We start from the raw sequence: 14,604 nt of genomic DNA, 5'->3' as shown, positions 1-14,604 counted from the left end.
ATTGCTCTCTGCTAGGCACTAGGAAAACAAAGATGCTGCGCCATCTGGGTGTTATGGAAAAGAGGAATAGAACTACAGCCCAGATTGTTTTATTATTTTCCTCAGCATGACACACAGGAGGGGTAATCAAAATCAGCCTGGCAGAACGTGCATGAGAACTGTCTCTGCACAGATAAGAAATTGATCAAAATCACATTCTTTGATCTCTTGGGGCCAAATCCTGTTCCCATTGAAATCAAAAGACATTTTGCCATTGAGTTCAATGGGAACAGGCTTTGACATTTGGAGAGGAAAGAACAAAGCTACACAAGCAAGGGCTATGTTGCTTATAGCACAGGTATCAAAGGCTGCTGACTCATATGAGAAAGTCAGCAGACATCTGATCTTTGTCCATTGCAAAGGAGAAATCAGCAATCAATGAGGCTAGAACAGTCTTTGTACCATACCCAACACATAAGTCTATTTGCAAAGGATCAAGGAAATCTGAAGGCTCCAGATTACCTTAAAGTCCTCAGTCCCTTTGTTAGAATGCTCCCATTAGTATATGTTCATAGTCCAGAGGCTGGAGCAGGAAAGAGGGCAGAGCAGGAAAGAGGCAAAATGGAGATGTTTCCAGGCCAGGGCCTTTTAGCTTCTGCCAAGTAAAAGGAAATCTGATCTCACTGTGAAAGATGGTGTTTGGAGTCACATGGGCAAGTTACATCTCCATCACCCCCACCCATATTCTAGTTAGAATGTTCACAAAAAGTCCATTAAGTGTAGACAGACATTTTCCAGGGTCCATTGTTAGCTAAGTGTTCCTTAATGGGCCATTCAACTTGACTTGTCCCTTCACATGTAGGCTAAATATCTTGTGGGTGTTACCACCGAGAAAACATGTAGTAAACATAGCTAATATTCATAACTTCAGATACCAAGAGAAATACACATGCATAAAATAGCATAATCACAAGTACCAGCTATTTCGGATACATAACTATTCCCAAAAGAGATTCTGAAAAATCATACCACGTACCTGAGACCCTACGTGCCAGAACGATGCCGCACTGGGATTTTGTTATCTGATATGTAACAACAGAGATGGAGCCAGTGACATGATTCTGTTTAGCCTAAAAGGGCAAGATTAATTTTTAGCTGTTTAGCCTAAAATGGTAAGATTAAATTTTTGCTGTTCAGGTGTGACCGCACCTTTAGTCAGTGAGGGCATACTGACTGGCACACATTCAGGTTAATGGGCTTCAGTGTTCCCTTGCAGTAAACTTTTTAATGTTCATAAATCTGGTATGTGCTGAGGTGGTTTAAAGCATAACACAGGTTTTTAGGTTTGCAAATCTGTGAACCTCTGCCTCTTTGAGATTTTATTATTATTATTATTATTTTTTGATGGTCATAATGTGGGAGGGTATCCTCTCTGCCCTCTGCTCATGAGGTTATGTGTGTGTCTTGTAGCACTCTTCTGAACACCAGTTGTAAGGAATTTTTTTTTAAGTGTGGCCTGATTCTTTTCTCTTAGAAGACATGTAATTTTTTCAGGTACACACTGATTAACACAGAAAACAATTGGAGCTGTTAAACTTTCTTCAAATTCCATAGAAAATTAAGTTCAGCATATTTTCCAGTATAGTGATGAAATGGGTGTTTGTATATACAAACATCAACATGCTTAACTACTCACTTTCCTCGCAAATATGTACTATTTCAGTCTGTTTATATGCAATATGGGAGTTAGGTGAGGAGCCATTTCAGCATATGCATGACTTATTAAAAGACAAATTTTAAGTAGAACTGTATCCTAAACTGCATTATGGTATTGTACGCAAACACTGTATTTCAATGGGCAATTCAACTTCCTTTATGGGAACAGAACAGACTCCTGAAACTCTTACCACAAAAGTGGTCCATAGTCATGCAAATAGTCCTATTTGTCTTCAATGGGATTGATCAAATGATTAAGGGTTTACACGAATAGGTTCCAAGTTTGTAAATTGTTCTGGATGAAACTGACAATGCCTGAGCTCTCAGATCAGAAGGAGCTTCATTCGAATAAAGGTGGGCAGATGTGTGATAAGTCAGTTCCGTTGCTAAGATGAGGAACATATTTTCAGCAAAGTTCTTTACAGATTCCTGTGGCAGCTGGTTGAAGGTTGTCAGTGTCCAGCATTATAATCTTCACTTATAGTTCTCTCACCCACAAAGCTGGAAAATGAGGCATTTGTTTTCTTTGTTTTGTTGCTCCAGTTCCAGTTAACAAAATACATGTTAAGACTAGTTTGGGTGCAAAGAAGAATTCTATGTACACTGGGGACAACACCTGATTCCTGTCAGGCTGCAGAACTGGGCTGACATCAGAACCAAACATCCTCTGGTCAGAGTAAGCAGAGGCATTCCTCTAATGATCTGGCCTTGATGTGATGCCATATGGATGTTATATGGATAATTCAGACTAATGGGAAGAAACAGAACCAAACCACTGTTTAAACACCTTCCATCCCCCCCATCCCTCCTGAGGACTCCTGACCAACTTAACAACACAATACATATGCTAACAAATTTAAACAAAGCCTTTGTTTAAGTTTGTTAGCACATGTATTGTGCTGTTAAAACCATATAAAGAATGAAAGCCCTCCCTAACCGCGTTCTGCTCCTTTAAGGAGCAGAGTGCAGCCCCCCATGGAGGCGGGGGTGGGCTAGCCCCAAGTCTTTCCGATACCCCATACCCGCTAAAAAACTCTTGCCAGTACTGCATACTGGAGGGTACGCCCAACTTGCACTCCTGCAGCTTGTCCCCCGTTAATGCCAGAAACCTCCAAGTGGGGCCCCATGAAGCTGTAAGAAGTTTGGCGTGGACACAGGAGTGGCAGCTCTCTGGCCTGAGTAATGCAGATCACACTAGCAGGGGCTGCACCCCCCCACGCGACCTCCTCCTGCTTTCCCAGCCAGCCCCCTAGGCCCAGGCTGCTGACACCCCAACCTCCCCTGTGCAGCGCGTGCAGCTGGATGGGAAGAGGGGGCGGGGCAATAACAGCACCGCGACCCTCTGGGATTCGGTCACGCACCCAACACAAACTCCCCCCGTCACTGCCAGCCCCACCCGGATACTGTGCACATGCGCAGTGCGGCCGATAAATGGCGCTGCTCGAGGGGGACTAGAATAGGGTTGAGGTGTTAGCGGAGGGAAGGGGTGTAAGTGACAGGCGCAAGAGCCAATAACGTGCGGGACGGTAGGCGCCATCTGCTCCGGGCCTAACACAGTAGAGACAGCGTCGCGCTCCCGAGCTCGCTCCCTCCCTTCGGCGCCGCCGGTTGAGCCCGCCCCGCCGCAAGGGGACAGTGATTGGCACCAGCCGCCCCTAGAGACAGCCAGTGCGGAGCGGGCGCCGCTCTTTGCCCCACCCTTGGCCCATGGTAGCGGCTGGGGCCGGTTCTCCCCCGTCATGGCGGCGCTCAGTGGCGCGTCCTTCCTGTGGTCCGTATCCGTGACTCTGTCTGGCGCCAAGCGCTAAACGGGGATCGAACGGAGAGAGCCCGGAGCGACGCCCCCGGTCCCTTCAGCCCCAGTCAGCGAGACCCCGCCCGTAACTCCCCCTTCCCTTCATGCCGGGCAGAGATAGCCCGTAAAGCCCCCCGTCCCCTCAGCGCCGGACAGAGAGAGCCGGTAACGCCCCTCCGTGCGGGGCACAGAGACCCCGTAACCAACTGCCCGGCCCCTCAGCCGCGCAAAGAGACCCCGTAACGCCTCGCCCCTCAGCGCCGGACAGAGAGAGCCCGTAACGCCCCTCCGTGCGGGGCACAGAGACCCCGTAACGCCTCGCCCCTCAGCGCCGGACAGAGAGAGCCCGTAACGCCCCTCCGTGCGGGGCACAGAGACCCCGTAACCACCTGCCCGACCCCTCAGCCGCGCAAAGAGACCCCGCAACGCTTCGCCCCTCAGCGCCGGACAGAGAGAGCCCGTAACGCCCCTCCGTGCGGGGCACAGAGACCCCGTAACCAACTGCCCGGCCCCTCAGCCGCGCAAAGAGACCGCGCAACGCCTCGCCCCTCAGCGCCGGACAGAGAGAGCCCGTAACGCCCCTCCGTGCGGGGCACAGAGACCCCGTAACCAACACAGAGCCCCCGAGCCCCCCTGCCGCTGGGCAGTGAGAGCCCGTAACGCCCCGCCCCTCCTTGCCCGGCAGAGAGACCCCGTAGCTCCCGATCCCTCAGTGTGCCCAGCAGCGTGAGCCCATGAGCCCCTGATGGCGCCCAGTACCAAGCCAGGCTCGCTCCCTCTCACTTTCCCACAATCTGTCACCAGCCTGCTCTCTTGTTCCCGCCTCCTCACTCAGACATTCTCACAGGGAGAGGCGGGAAAGACTGGGCTTGTTACCTCATACTGGGGATGGGTAAGAAGAGGGGACACGATAAATACACACAAAAATGTGCGACCCCATTTCAGCAGGGCTGGTGTTAGGCTGGCTGGGGCCTGAGCCCAACCACATCAGGTTACAGGCCCTCTGCCTGGGGATGAAGCCCTTGGGCTTTGGCCCCTCCTGCCTGGAACAGTGGGGCGGGCTGAGGCTTCAGTCCCCCTCTCCTGGGGTTGTGTAGTAACTTTTGTTGTCAGAAGGGGGCTGTGGTGCAATGAAGTTTGAGAACCCCTGGTCTAGAGAAAGGTTTCAGAGTAGCAGCCGTGTTAGTCTGTATTCGCAAAAAGAAAAGGAGTTCTTGTGGCACCTTAGAGACTAACCAATTTATATGCATCCGATGAAGTGAGCTGTAGCTCACCAAAGCTCATGCTCAAATAAATTGGTTAGTCTCTAAGGTGCCACAAGTACTCGTTTTCTTTTTGGTCTAGAGAAAGCAGCTCAGGAACTTGTTCTCTGTCTCCTAATACAAGAACAAGGGGACAGTCAATAAAACAGAAAGGAGACAAATCAAAATGAATGAAATAACTTTTCACTCAGTGCATACTTAAGCTGTGGAACTCATTGCCAAAGGAAGTTATCAAGGCCAGAAACCAACCAAGATTCAAAGAGATTGGACATTTATATGGAAAACATACATCCAGAGTTACAGTTGTTGATGCTAACCAATTTTGGAAGGTGTGTTCACCCTCATGCTTCAAGGTTTAAGCCAATCTCTAACTATTAGAGACCATGAGGACACGTAACGTAGGGGACAGAATATCCAAAATTTGTAGACTGCAGAGTATCTAACACACCTTCCTCTGAAGCTAGTGTACTTTAGTGTCAAAGAGACAAAATACTGCACTAGATGGCCTATAGGTCTGAGCCAGTCTGACAATTCCTGTGTTCCCATGACTCATTCACACTCTCAAGAAAGAGATCTTGGAGTCATTGTGGATAGTTCTCTGAAAACATCCACTCAGTTTAAAAAGGGAACATAATGTTGGGAATCATTAAGAAAGGGATAGAAAATAAGACAGAAGATATATTATTGCCACTATATAAATCCATGGTATGCCCACATCTTGAATACTGCGTACCAGATATGGAACAGCTGCTATATGAGGAGAGATTAATACGACTGGGATTTTTCAACTTGGAAAAGAGATGACTAAGGGGGGATATGATAGAGGTCTATACAATCATGACTGGTGTGGAGAAAGTAAATAAGGAGGTGTTCTTTACTCATAACACAAGAACTAGGGGTCACCAAATGAAATTAATAGGCAGCAAGTTTAAAAGGAAGTTTTTTTCACACAATGCAGAGTCAACCTGTGGAACTCTTTGCCTGGGGATGTTGTGAAGGCCAAGTCTATAACAGGGTTCAAAAAAGAACTAGATAAGTTCATGGAGGATAGGTCCATCAATGGCCATTAGCCAGGATGGGCGGGGATGGTGTCCCTAGCCTCTGTTTGCCAAGAGCTGGGAATGGGCAACAGGGGATGGATCACTTGATGATCACCTGTTCTGTTCATTCCCTTTGGGGCACCTGGCATTGGCCACTGTTGGAAGACAGGATACTGGGCTAGATGGACCTTTGGTCTGACTCACTATGGCCATTCTTATGTTCATTCTCTCCCCCTCTGACTAGTTGTTCTTTTGTACACTTGTTTCTGATTCACTCATTCAGCTGAACAGTGAGTCTCTGATTCACCCAGGCATTTGTTTAGACATTCATTCTCTCCAGTTTGCACCCATTTCTGCTTTTTGCATGGCCACTTGGCAGCAGCTCGTTGTGAAGCCAGCAGCTGCTGCAGCTATGCTCTGCCATGCTGTCTTGGCTGAGGATTCACTGAATGCACTCCATGTCCTGCATGGCACTGACTGCAGCTGCTCCTGTGGCAAGGATGCTACCCTGTGCAGGCTCTGGGCTAGTGTCGTATGCACACTCACTACATGGATCACCTAGGGCACAGAGGCTCAATTTAGCTCTTTGGGGCAGGGAATGTCTTCTACTACATAAAAGACCTCTGCTCATCCCTGTACGAATTGCTCAGTCCTTATCCTAGCACCAGTTCCCACCTTCTTTTCAGATCCTTCTGAAAACACAGCTCTTTCCCAAGGCTCCCAAATGCCACAATCTCATGCCATTGCTACATCACCCCACCGCATGTCTTGAGGTTATCTCTAAGCTTAGAGTCCTAGTATCTGTGTGCTCTTGGCAGCTCAGGCAGGGGAACCAGGTCTCTGTATATTGTACATGGCCAAGCATATTCTCAACAACTAACAAATAGTAAAGGTGCTATATACAGCATTAATAGTAATCTGGAGCCAATGGGGCTGCTTGTAAAAGCTGTTAATTTTACAATGATTTATTACTTATAACAAATACATTTGCCATTAACCAGGTCAAATCTACCAAAATGTCCTAAAACTCACTCTTTTATTCCATACCCGATTCACTCTGCCAATTAACAGTATTTTGTATGTGTGTGTTTTGTTCTTTTGAAGCTTGTTTGTGATTAAAAGGAGGCAGAACAAGTTGGTGTTAAGAAGAAGTGGGCATTTTACAGCAGAAAGTGTTATTGGGAAGTATGTGTGAGAGTGTGTTACATGTTTGGATCTGTGAACTCTGATAAACCTCTTTCAGGAAATGGGGGTGGGGAGGAATAATAGCATCGTGGCCTATGATTGCTTGGCTTTCCAGCAGAATCATTTTCAGAAATGGTCACACAACAGAGCAGTTCAGAAAAAAGGAAAAAGTGTTGGGAACAAGGCTGAAGGGGAGCTGGAGGAGGATAGGCACAGTGCACTTCCAACAGCATTTTCATATGTGTGCATGTGTCACATATGAATATTCTTTGTGTTACTTAATGTTTTTAGATTATGATTTCAGAAAAGCAAATTGTGGGTAGTTAAGACATCAGATCTAGCATGTAAAGTGCAGCAGTAGGCAGGATTAAAAACCACCATGATGGGATAAGGCTTAGGACACCATAATTAAGGTATAACAGACTATGGTACAAATCCTCTGAAAAAGAAACATTCAAGGAACAAGAAGTGGCCAATTTGGCTTCATGAAGGATTGACTCTAAGAACCAAATTTTTTAAATAGTGAGTCAAGGCTGCAGGGAAAAGATAAGCACTGCAAAAAATGGTACCTTTTTAATTATAAGCAGAATAAGAACAGCTTCTACAAATATTAAAGAGACTGAAGCTCAATTAGTAAAGGGGGAGGATGAGATTATAATGGCTGATACTGAAATGCAACTTAAAAAGGAGCAGTTAACAAAACACAAAATATAAATAAGTTTGAAAAATTAGTAAGGCAGGTCCAGTAAAAATAACAATTTATAAAGAGCAGAAAAGGGAATATTTGGTAAAATCACAGTTATTAAAATCTGCCTGTCCAGATTATATATGTCCTAGGATAGCAAGGGGAATAGCCAGAGAACTTATTGCACCCTTGACTGCTTTTGAAAAATCACGAACAACTGATGAGACACAGGAAGACTTAGAGCAAACACTCTAAAGTAAGGCTAAATGGATATGGAGGTTAGAGGAAGGGGGAACAACTTGTAAGGAGACCAGGTTACGATTGTCCATGTCCTGATAAAATAAATTTTAATGAGACTAGTTAGTTTCTATAGTGATTTATACACATATATGCACACATTAGAATCATAGAATCATAGAATATCAGAGTTGGAAGGGACCTCTGGAGGTCATCTAGTCCAACCCCCTGCCCAGAGCAGGACCAATCCCAACTAAATCATCCCAGCCAGGGCTTTGTCAAGCCTGACCTTAAAAACTTCTAAGGAAGGGGATTCGACCACCTCCCTAGGTAACGTATTCCAGTGTTTCACCACCCTCCAAGTGAAAAAGTTTTTCCTAATATCCAACCTAAATCTCCCCCACTGCAACTTGAGACCATTACTCCTTGTCCTGTCATCTGCTATCACTGAGAATAGTCTAGATCCATCCTCTTTGGATCTACCTTTCATGTAGTTAAAAGCAGCTATCAAATCCCCCTTGATTCTTCTCTTCCGTAGACTAAACAATCCCAGTTCCCTCAGCCTCTCCTCATAAGTCATATGTTCCAGATCCCTAATCATTTTTGTTGCCCTTCACTGGACTCTCTCCAATTTCTCCACATCCTTCTTGTAGTGTGGGGCCCAAAACTGGACACAGTACTCCAGAAGAGGCCTCACCAGTGTCGAATAGAGGGGAACGATCACGTCCCTCGATCTGCTGGCAATGCCCCTACTTATACACCCCAAAATGCCATTGGCCTTCTTGGCAACAAGGGCACACTGTTGACTCATATCCAGCTTCTCGTCCACTGTCACCCCTAGGTCCTTCTCTGCAGAACTGCTGCCTAGCCATTCGGTCCCTAGTCTGTAGCGGTGCATTGGATTCTTCCGTCCTAAGTGCAGGACTCTGCACTTGTCCTTGTTGAACCTCATCAGATTTCTTTTGGCCCAATCCTCCAATTTGTCTAGGTCCCTCTGTATCCTACCCCTACCCTCCAGGGTATCTACCACTCCTCCCAGTTTAGTGTCAATCTGCAAACTCGCTGAGGGTGCAATCCACGCCATCCTCCAGATCATTAATGAAGATATTGAACAAAACTGGCCCCAGGACCGACCTTTGGGGCACTCCGCTAGGAAGTGAGCTGTAGCTCACGAAAGCTTATGCTCAAATAAATTGGTTAGTCTCTAAGGTGCCACAAGTACTCCTTTTCTTTTTCCGCTAGTTACCAGCTGCCAGCTAGACATGGAGCCATTGATCACTACCCATTGAGCCCGACAATCTAGCCAACTTTCTACCCACCTTGTAGTGCATCCATCCAGCCCATACTTCTTTAACTTGCTGACAAGAATACTGTGGGAGACGGTGTCAAAAGCTTTGCTAAAGTCAAGGAATAACACGTCCACTGCTTTCCCTTCATCCACAGAACCAGTTATCTCATCATAGAAGGCAATTAGATGAGTCGGGCATGACTTTCCCTTGGTGAATCCATGCTGACTGTTCCTGATCACTGTCCTCTCCTCTAAGTGCTTCAGAATTGATTCCTTGAGGACATGCTCCATGATTTTTCCGGGGACTGAGATGAGGCTGACCGGCCTGTAGTTCCCAGGATCCTCCTTCTTCCCTTTTTTAAAGATTGGCACTACATTAGCCTTTTTCCAGTCTTCCGGGACTTCCCCCGATCGCCATGAGTTTTCAAAGATAATGGCCAATGGCTCTGCGATCACATTCGCCAATTCCTTTAGCACTCTTGGATGCAACGCATCCGGCCCCATGGACTTGTGCATGTCCAGTTTTTCTAAATAGTCCCGAACCAAGTCTTCCTTCACAGAGGGCTGGCCACCTCCTCCCCATGCTGTGCTGCCCACTGCAGTAGTCTGGGAGCTGACTTTTGTTCGTGAAGACAGAGGCAAAAAAAGTATTGAGTACATTAGCTTTTTCCACATCCTCTGTTACTAGGTTGCCTCCCTCATTCAGTAAGGGGCCCACACTTTCCTTGGCTTTCTTCTTATTGCCAACATACCTGAAGAAACCCTTCTTGTTACTCTTAACATCCCTTGCTAGCTGCAACTCCAGGTGTGATTTAGCCTTCCTGATTTCATTCCTACATGCCCGAGCAATACTTATATCTTCATCCCTGGTCATTTGTCCAATCTTCCACTTCTTGTAAGCCTCTTTTTTGTGTTTAAGATCAGCAAGGATTTCACTGTTAAGCCAAGCTGGTCGCCTGCCATATTTACTATTCTTTCTACACATAGGGAAGATTTGTCCCTGTAACCTCAATAAGGATTCTTTAAAATACAGCCAGCTCTCCTGGACTCCTTTCCCCCTCATGTTATTCTCCCAGGGGATCTTGCCCATCAGTTCCCTTAGGGAGTCAAAGTCTGCTTTTCTGAAGTCCAGGGTCCGTATTCTGCTGCTTTCCTTTCTTCCTTGTGTCAGGATCCTGAACTCGACCATCTCATGGTCACTGCCTCCCAAGTTCCCATCCACTTTAGCTTCCCCTACTAATTTTTCCCGGTTTGTGAGCAGCAGGTCAAGAAGAGCTCTGCCCCTAGTTGGTTCCTCCAGCACTTGCACCAGGAAATTGTCCCCTACCCTTTCCAAAAACTTCCTGGATTGTCTGTCCATCGCTGTATTGCTCTCCCAGCAGATATCAGGATGATTGAAGTCGCCCATGAGAACCAGGGTGTGCGATCTAGTAGCTTCTGCGAGTTGCCGGAAGAAAGCCTCGTCCACCTCATCCCCCTGGTCTGGTGGTCTATAGCAGACTCCCACCACGACATCACCCTTGTTGCTCACACTTCTAAACTTAATCAGAGACTCTCAGGTTTTTCTGCAGTTTCATACTTGAGCTCTGAGCAGTCATACTGCTCCCTTACATACAGTGCAACTCCCCCACCTTTTCTGGCCTCCCTGTCCTTCCTGAACAGTTTATACCCATCCATGACAGTACTCCAGTCATGCGAGTTATCCTACCAAGTCTCTGTTATTCCAGTCACATCATAATTCCCTGACTTTGTCAGGACCTCCAGTTCTCCCTGCTTGTTTCCCAGGCTTTGTGCATTTGTATATAGGCACTTGAGATAACCAGCTGATCGCCCCTTGTTCTCAGTATGAGGCAGGAGCCCTCCCCTCTCACACGCTCCTGCTCGAGCTTCCTCCCAGTATCCCGCTTCCCCACTAACCTCAGGGCTTTGGTCTCCTTCCCCCGGTGAACCTAGTTTAAAGCCCTCCTCACTAGGTTAGCCAGCCTGCTCGCGAAGATGCTCTTCCCTCTCTTCGTTAAGTGGACCCCGTCTCTGCCTAGCACTCCTCCTTCTTGGAACACTATCCCATGGTCGAAGAATCCAAAGCCTTCTCTTCGACATCACCTGCGTAGCCATTCGTTGACTTCCACGATTCGACGATCCCTACCCCAGCCTTTTCCTTCCATGGGGAGGATGGACGAGAACACCACTTGCGCCTCATACTCCTTTATCCTTCTTCCCAGAGCCACGTAGTCTGCAGTGATCCGCTCAAGGTCATTCTTGGCAGTATCACTGGTGCCCACGTGGAAAAGCAGGAAGGGGTAGTGGTCCGAGGGCTTGATGAGTCTCGGCAGACTCTCCGTCACATCGCGAGAGCTCTCTATGCCATTATCCAAATCATCACTGTAGATATTGAATAGAACTGGAACCATGATGGATCCCTGCAGGACCCCACTCGATGTGCCCTTCCAGCTTGACTGCAAATCATTGATAACTACTCTCTGGGAATGATTTTCCACCCAGTTTGCATCCACCTTATAGTCGCTCCATCTAGGTTGTATTTCCCTCATTTGTTTATGAGAAGGTCATGCGAGACAGTATCCAAAGCCTTACTAAAGCCCAGATATACCACATCTATTGCTTCCCCACAATTCACAAGGCTTGCTTGACAAGTATCCCGTCAGCTGGTTGCCCTCCTTCCCTAGGCCCCCAAGGACTAGTTTATCGCAATATCTTCTTTTCCTTTTTAAATAAATTGTCCTTTTTAGTTGGGGAGCTTGGCCATCTTCCTCCATCTGTCACAGATTCCAGGCCAGTTGCTGTGTCAGGAAACTCTCCTAAGCACCAGTAGCCCAAGACCTGCTGATGACAGGAACCTTGTCCTAGCAAGTTATTGTTACATCTCAAGGAAGTCTTTGGGCCCTGATTTTAGACTGTCACAGCTGGACAAATTGAAAAAGGAGGCCAGAGCAGCCACAGAGGCTTTACAAAGCCTTAAGAAATAAATGAAGGTTCTGTGCCGTTATCTGAGAGAGACCAAAGCAATAAATACAGAAGACGAACTTCAGCACTGCCATGCAGTGAGTGTGTCCCCCACTGTCTAACTCCCTGCAGCTGTCTTGGTAATGTGGTGAAGTACCTGAGCAGTCCTTCCCCCTTGCAATCATGGGACCCTCAGCTGAGTGAGAGCTCTCCCAGCAAGCATCTGTGCCAGTTTGAGAAAGTTCCAAAGTCTGCCTGCGATACCAGGAGCCAGGGAAAGGTTTGTGCAGTTGGGACATTATGCCCTGATCCAGCAAAGCACTTTGCACACATGCTTTCCCTAGAAGCCAATAGAAATATAGAGCTGCCAGACTGGATCTGATCTGGGGGCCATCTAGTCCAGTATCCTGGCTCTGCCAGTGGCACTGGCTGCCTCAGAGGAAGGTGCAAGAGCCCCCCAATTAGACAGATTTGGGATAATCTCTCTGACACATGTATTCATGACTCTCTATTTTGTAGCAAAGCTTTGCATATAGGCAAGAAGGGCAACAGGTCCAAAGAGAAAATCTTTCCTGTGGCGCCCAGTGCGTGCGATCAGTATCGTTCCACATGTTGGTAGCCAAATCCAGCCGCGAGCTCTGCCAGAGCAGAGCTGTCAGCAGTTTGCTATACATGGACTTCTACGAGAGCAGAAGCCCAGCCACAGGTGCATATTCTCCAGCAACCTGGACGTCATTCTAGCAGAAACTTCACCCAGAGTTCATAGAAGATCACTGTCACCAAGTCTGATCTCTTAGGTAGCACAGGGCAACTCCTAGCTAAAAAGCTGTGACCGTTTCTATTATAAACCCCTGAGCTCTGCTGCTGTCAGACTTTCTGAAACGTTCCCTTTCCAGGCTGACATATTCCAAGCTTGCTCTCTGTCCAGAAGAGCTTTTTAAGGGTGAGCAAAAATGGCTCAGCTCTTTGTTGGTTTCAGAGTAACAGCCGTGTTAGTCTGTATTCGCAAAAAGAAAAGGAGTACTTGTGGCACCTTAGAGACTAACCAATTTATTTGAGCATAAGCTTTCGTGAGCTACAGCTCACTTCATTGGATGCATACTGTGGAAAGTGTACAAGATCTTTTTATACACACAAAGCATGAAAAAATACCTCCCCCCACCCCACTCTCCTGCTGGTAATAGCTTATCTAAAGTGATCACTCTCCTTACAATGTGTATGATAATCAAGGTGGGCCATTTCTAGCACAAATCCAGGGTTTAACAAGAACGTCTCGGGGGGGAGAGGTAGGAAAAAACAAGGGGAAATAGGTTACCTTGCATAATGACTTAGCCACTCCCAGTCTCTATTCAAGCCTAAGTTAATTGTATCCAATTTGCAAATGAATTCCAATTCAACAGTCTCTCGCTGGAGTCTGGTTTTGAAGTTTTTTTGTTGTAATATCGCAACTTTCATGTCTGTAATCGCGTGACCAGAGAGATTGAAGTGTTCTCCGACTGGTTTATGAATGTTATAATTCTTGACATCTGATTTTTGTCCATTTATTCTTTTACGTAGAGACTGTCCAGTTTGACCAATGTACATGGCAGAGGGGCATTGCTGGCACATGATGGCATATATCACATTGGTGGATGTGCAGGTGAATGAGCCTCTGATAGTGTGGCTGATGTTATTAGGCCCTGTGATGGTGTCCCCTGAATAGATATATGGGCACAGTTGGCAACGGGCTTTGTTGCAAGGATAGGTTCCTGGATTAGTGGTTCTGTTGTGTGGTATGTGGTTGCTGGTGAGTATTTGCTTCAGGTTGCGGGGCTGTCTGTAGGCAAGGACTGGCCTGTCTCCCAAGATTTGTGAGAGTGTTGGGTCATCCTTCAGGATAGGTTGTAGATCCTTAATAATGCATTGGAGGGGTTTTAGTTGGGGGCTGAAGGTGACGGCTAGTGGCGTTCTGTTATTTTCTTTGTTAGGCCTATCCTGTAGTAGGTGACTTCTGGGAACTCTTCTGGCTCTATCAATCTGTTTCTTCACTTCCACAGGTGGGTATTGTAGTTGTAAGAATGCTTGATAGAGATCTTGTAGGTGTTTGTCTCTATCTGAGGGGTTGGAGCAAATGCGGTTGTATCGTAGAGCTTGGCTGTAGACGATGGATCGTGTGGTGTGGTCAGGGTGAAAGCTGGAGGCATGTAGGTAGGGATAGCGGTCAGTAGGTTTCCGGTATAGGGTGGTGTTTATGTGATCATCATTTATTAGCACTGTAGTGTCCAGGAAGTGGATCTCTTGTGTGGACTGGACCAGGCTGAGGTTGGTGGTGGGATGGAAATTGTTGAAATCATGGTGGAATTCCTCAAGGGCTTCTTTTCCATGGGTCCAGATGATGAAGCTGTCATCAACATAGCGCAAGTAGAGTAGGGGCATTAGGGGGCGAGAGCTGAGGAAGCATTGTTCTAAGTCAGCCA

The sequence above is a fragment of the Caretta caretta genome, chromosome 21, assembly GCF_965140235.1.
Source record: "Caretta caretta isolate rCarCar2 chromosome 21, rCarCar1.hap1, whole genome shotgun sequence".
NCBI lineage: Eukaryota > Metazoa > Chordata > Testudines > Cheloniidae > Caretta > Caretta caretta.
The sequence above is the reverse complement of the archived record's forward strand: the minus strand, read 5'-3'. Positions refer to the sequence as shown.